The sequence below is a fragment of the Mastomys coucha genome, unplaced genomic scaffold, assembly GCF_008632895.1.
Source record: "Mastomys coucha isolate ucsf_1 unplaced genomic scaffold, UCSF_Mcou_1 pScaffold14, whole genome shotgun sequence".
NCBI lineage: Eukaryota > Metazoa > Chordata > Mammalia > Rodentia > Muridae > Mastomys > Mastomys coucha.
This window is the reverse complement of record NW_022196896.1, coordinates 61,500,485-61,506,771: the sequence shown is the minus strand read 5'-3', so window position 1 is coordinate 61,506,771 and position 6,287 is coordinate 61,500,485.

Genomic DNA, 6,287 nt, shown 5'->3' with positions numbered 1-6,287 from the left:
TGGGGCCAAGGATGGGGGGGGGGGGTCTTGAGGGGCTGGAAACTTAAGGAAGATGTGTAAAGCACAGGCAGATGTTCGAGGAGAGGGTACACACTCTTGGGTTCAAGGGTGTTTATACAGAATCATACAAGAGTAGTGCCTTGTTAAAGTCAGTTAAATAATATAATATGATAGTCACATCAATTGCTTGCTCATTGTTCCTGAATATCCAGTAGCTGTCATTTTAACTATCATCCTAGATACCCACAGAAGAGCAATGTTGTATTAGTCAGGGCTCTCTCTCTCTCTCTCTCTCTCTCTCTCTCTCTCTCTCTCTCTATCTATCTATCTATCTATCTTCCTGGAATTTACTAGAATGACTTACAGGCTGTGGTCCCGCTAATCCAGCCATGGCTGCCTATGGATGGAAAGCCCAAGAATCCAGCAGTTGCTTAGTCCATGAGCCTGGATGTCTTAGTTGGTCTTCAGTATACACTGGAATCCCTAAGAAGTGGGCTCTGATGGCAGTGAAGGAATGCTAGCAAGGTACAAACGAGCAGGTGAAGAGAACAAGATTCCTTGTTCCATGTCCATATATTATATAAGTTTCCAGGAAAAAAACAAGGCCCAGATGGTGGGTATCCCACTGCAAATAACCAGATAAGAAATGGATCTTTCAATGTCTGGGTCGGCCAGTGCCCTGAGCAGACTTGGGCGCAAGTTCTGCAGCCAGTCCCACAACACCCAGAGGAAGCTCCACCCCCAGGCGCTCTAACATGCCCAGGAGCAGAGGTGAGAAGGACACAACATCGGTCCCAACACCGGAAGTAACTGGGACCAGCAGGACCCAGGAACACAGGAACTCCAGCAGCCCAGTGGCTCAGGTTGCTTCTGGTCTGTCTGTACTGGCGCCCTGAGCAGTACTTGGGTGCAAACTGTGCAGCAAACATACAGAGGAAGCTCCACTCCCAGGTGCTCTAACAAGCCCAGGGTCACAGGATCCCAGAATCATAGGATCACAGAAACAGCTTGACTCTGAGGAGTTCTGACAAAACCAGGATCACAGGTAGGACAGGCTCCAGTCAGATTTAGCAAGGGCAGGTAGCACTAGAGACCACCAGATGGTACATGGCAACCATAAGAATATAAGTAACACAAACCAAGGTTCCTTGGCATCATCAGAACCCAATTCTCCTAGCATAGCAAGTCCTGGACACACCATCACACCAGAAAAGCAAGATTCAGATATAAAACCACTTATGATGATGATAAAGAACTTTAAGAAAGACATAAATAGCACTCTCAAAGAAATACAGGAGAACACAGGTAAACAGCTAGAAGTACTTCAAGAAGAAACACAAAGATCCCTTAAAGAACTACAGGAAAACACAATCAAACAGGTGAAGGAAATGAGCAAAACCATCCAGAATCTAAAAATGGAAATACAAACTACAGAAATCAGAAAGAAAGAGAAAAAAAAAAAAAGAAATCAGAAAGAGAGACAAACCTGGAGGTAGAAAACCTAGGAAAGAAATCAGGAGTCGTAGATACAGCATCACCAACAGAATACAAGAGATTGAAGAAAGAATCTCAGGGGCAGAAGATACTATAAAAAACATTGACACAACAGTCAAAGAAAATGCAAAAAACAAAAAGCTCCTAACCCAAAACATCCAGGAAATCCAGGACTCAATGAGAAAAATCAAACCTAAGGATAATAGGTATAGAAGAGAGTGGAGAGTCTCAGCTTAAAGGGCCAATAAATATCAGACTTCTCCTATCTCAACCTCTCTAATAGTAGGATTGTTTATTTCATGTTTTTACACTATACTATGATTCTCAGAACAGCTTACATATTTCAAAAGTTTATACAGCCCACAATTAACTTGGGAGGTGGCTTGTAAGAGTGAGACTGAATGCTTTGCTTGACGTTTGTAACTCTTGTATCAAGTTTGAAGAGGAGAACTTTATGTTACTCTTTCTCTGAGATGAATGCTTTTATCAATTATCACAGTCAATGAACCAGATTTTTACCCTCACCTAATGTCTGTGCCACCCTCCAAGCAGAACCATTGTTCATTGAAATAGTTGGTGAATGACTTTATGGATATACCATCTTAATACACATACCATTTCTTAAATGAATGTAACTTGTTCTCTGTGGGCTGAGAATAAAGTCACTCACTCAAGTCAAATAGCTTTGACCATAGCAGGAAGTCTGTATCCAAAAATCATGCCTATAATTCATCCCTTGGCGCAGCAGAACTGTCAACTCTCAGCTTAGCTACAATGGAGGTAAAATCCTTTGGTGATGTGAGGGTCATTGAAGTGCAGCCTTATTACAATGAACTCCAATTTCTAAAAATTGTTCTTATTTTGGGTTTGTATCATAGTAAGAGCCAAGATTTTAAGCTCTACAAAAATAAACAAACAAAAAAACTTTATCTATGTATATTTTCGAAAAACTAAGTGATATATTATTTTACAATATCATACAATTAATATGTTTGAGTTATTTAAAATTTATATTGAGTAAAACATATATTTTCAGTATTGCTGTAGGCAAGCATCTACATAAAGTCTGTTCAATTGACTGTTGTTTTATATCAAACAACTTTTATAAACCACTCTTTTTTTTTTTTTTTCTTTGTAGCCCTAGCTGTCCTGGAGCTCACTCTGTAGACCAGGCTGGCCTCAAACTCAGAAACCCGCCTGCCTCTGCCTCCCAAGTGCTAGGATCAAAGGTGTGTGCCACCACCACCTGGCTTCAAACAACTTTTATAATACTCATTTTTATTGTTACAATATTTTATAAATTTTCAAGAATATAATAAAATAAAAAAAAAAGAAAGGCATGGCAGGTATTGAATGGGGGTCTCTGGGAAGGGTTTGGGTACAAAAGGGAAAGAAGAATGTGATGTAATTCTATTTACTTAAAATATGTTTTTAAATGTTAACCAATTCAGATAAATTGAAATTATGTATCTTTGTCATCATAATGCAATAAAACTTAAATTAAAAAAAAAAAAAGAAGTGTCACTGTGGGTGTAGCCTGTCAGAGCCTCGTCCTAGCTGCCTGGGAGTGAGTCTTCCACTAGCAGCCTTCAGGTGAAGATGTAGATCTCTCAGCTCTGCGTGCACCGTGCCTGCCTGGATGCTGCCACGCATATCACCTTGATGATAACGGACTGAATCTCTGTGTTAGCATTTTGTCTAAGCACCGCCCCGGAGTTACCTGGCCATGCCTGACTTACTATAAAAGGGGCTGTTTGCCCCCTCCTCCCTCTCTCTTGCTCTTCCTCTCGCCTTCCTGCTCTGTTCCCTCGTCCGGTCCCACCTCTCTTTCTATGTCTCCTGACTGGCCTCTGCTCCTCTTCCCTCTCTCTCTCTCAATCTTTGCCTTCCTTTCTCTGCCTCTAGTACCCTCTTAACTCCTCTCCCCATCCCCTGAATAAGCTCTATTCTATACTATACCATCCTGTGGCTGGTCTCTCAGGGGGAAGAGATGCCTTAGCATGGGCCCGCCGAGGCATCCCCTTCCCCACACCTTACCACACATCCACCAAAACATATTCCTCCTCTCTTTATCTTTTTATAAGCACATCACTCTAAACCTGTACCCAGCCCCAATTAAATGTTGTCCTTTATAAGGCTCGCCTTGGTCATGGTGTCTGCTTACAACAGTAAAACTCTAAGATACCCCTCTATTTTTGCGTTTAGTTAATTCCAGATATAGTGAAGTTAACAACCAAGACTAGTCTAAGCAAAAACTGGCCCTTATGGCCTTCTTGTTTCCTATACCGTCTTATGTCTATGCATGATTGAGCTTGCTTTGTTTTGTTTTGTTTTGTTTTGATGTTTTTCAAGACAGGGTTTCTCTGTGTAGCCCTGGCTGTTGTGGAGCTCACTTTGTAGACCAGGCTGGCCTCGAACTCAGAAATCCACCTGCATCTGCCTCCCAAGTGCTAGGATTAAAGGCATGCGCCACCACTGCTCAGTGAGCTTGCATATCATTAAATCAGATGCATCATGAGAAAGAATATGCACAGTGAAGATCCCTGTCTTATGTATCACACAGGGAAGGGTGGCCATACTGTGATCACCCTTGCAGATCATCTACCCTTTAAGAGCTTAGCTTCAATTGCCTGTTATCACCCAAAACAAGGCAATAAGTGTATATGTTCCTTCCAGATCCACCCTAATTGAATGCCAATTGTTGTGTGAACTTATCCTGGGGGGATACGGGAAAAAAGTGTCTGCTCAGGCCAGACAAGGCACCAAAGAGAAGAAAATTAATTATTCCATCTGAGTCTAGCTTAGTGAACCAAGGAATTTCTTAGTCTTAGGAGCGTTTGTGATCTTTAAACATTGGAAAATCTCATCCCAGAAAAGATGATGATATCTCCACCTGTGTAGACATTGAATTCCCGTTTGTTGTGCCAGGAAACATTTGCGGATCCTTAAAAGACCACCAAGGAGCTGATTCCAATGCAGTTGCATTAGGGTCTCTTTGTTCAAGCTAAAGCTTGGGCTCCCCATCAACCCTGACATGACACGAAGGTAGAGCCCTGAGCCTAGTTTTAGGCAAGCATTTATAGAGGCAAGAATGAGGTATCTGGCCTGGTACACATCTGATTGGGAGGCCATTATGGCCTTTCACATACTTGGCTCGTGCTGGGAGCCAAACCATATACTTAACTTCTGCTTTCCTCCTGATTGGTGGTTGTTAGGAAGTGAAGTGTCAGAGGCGGGCTTGCAACCTGGAGGTGCAGGTTTGTTGGGGAATAACCTGGAAACTGGTGCTAGACACAGATCTTGTTGTGGGGGTAACCTGGGAATTGATGCTAGGTACCAGCCTGTTAGTTAACTTGAGTTCAATTTTAGGCCAGGTTCTCTAAATGGAGTCTGAACCCAAAAGATTTGGTCTGTAAGTTAACATTCTACACTTTTGTATACCATAGAAACTCCCAAGACTACATGCATTTGGGGCAGACGTTCGTACAACTCAGGGAGGTGCAGGATCAAGTGGCTAAAACCTCAGATGAGGACATGTCTTCGCTACTTTCCTACAGTTCTAAAGAGACACCATTACCAAGACAATTCTTATAAAAGAAAGCATTTAATTTAGAGGACTTCTCCATAATCATCATGGTGGGACGAGTGGTAGCAGGCAGGCAAGCGTGGGACTGAGAGCTTCCACCCTGATTTACAGACAGGCAAGCAGGCAGAGGGAGAGACTGGGCCTGGTGTGCGCTCTTTAAAACTCAAAGATGACCTCCAAGTAGAATGGCTCCTCCATCAATGAATAAGCTTTAAGCAGAGATTTTTTTTAAATATTATGAAATAAACTGCAGAGTTATAATTGATGCTTATTCAGAACAAAATTATTTTTGGTATGTTTTGAGGACTAGATAAATGTCAACATCCTCAGTAAAAAATAGAAAAAAAAAATAAGAGCATAAATTCTCCATTCTCCCTGAGATCAGGGGTAGATGAGATAGAACTCTTCTTTGTAAGGCTTGGTCAGTGTGAGACCATGCTACCAAAACTCTGTCACAGAGGACAGTTGATAGTGTCCTTCCCTAGAATGCACAAAGCCCCGAGTTCGGTCTCCAGACACGGTGGTACACACCTGTAATCCCAGCCCGCAGGCAGGAAGATCAGAGCTTCAAGGTGATCCACGGGCTACATCTTGTACTCAAGGCAGCCTGGCCTGGTGACCTGTCTCCATCATCATCATAATTGTCATCATCATCATCATCATCACCACCACCACCACCTTATTCTTAGGATGTCACATTAACATGTAGTTTTCAAGTAGTGGTTGAGAGAATGTTAACTTTTCTCTCAATGTAACCTAGATGCCTCGGGTCGCCACTGCATTCATGACCCAAGGGTTTCTTGGTGGAGGGAAATCCTAGCATTATTCACTTTCCAAAAATAAAATATGGAGGCCAGCACAATGCCTCAGTAGGTAAAAACAACAAACAAAACAAAACAAAACAAAACAAAAAACACTTGCCACAGAAGCCCGATGAGTTTGATTCTTTGATCTCTGCAAACTCCCATGTAATGGAAGGAGAGAGTCAAAGTTGTCTTCCTACCTCCACACTTGTGTGCCCGTGTACATGCACACACACACACATACACATACATGGGTGTGTGCATATACACACCCAAATCAATTAATAATCAATAAAACTCTCCCTTCAATGCATTCATACTTTTGCTTACTGCCTAGGCACACATCTATTCATTAGCTTTCTTTTTTTTTGGTTTGGTGTTTTTTTTTTTTTTTTTTTTTTTTT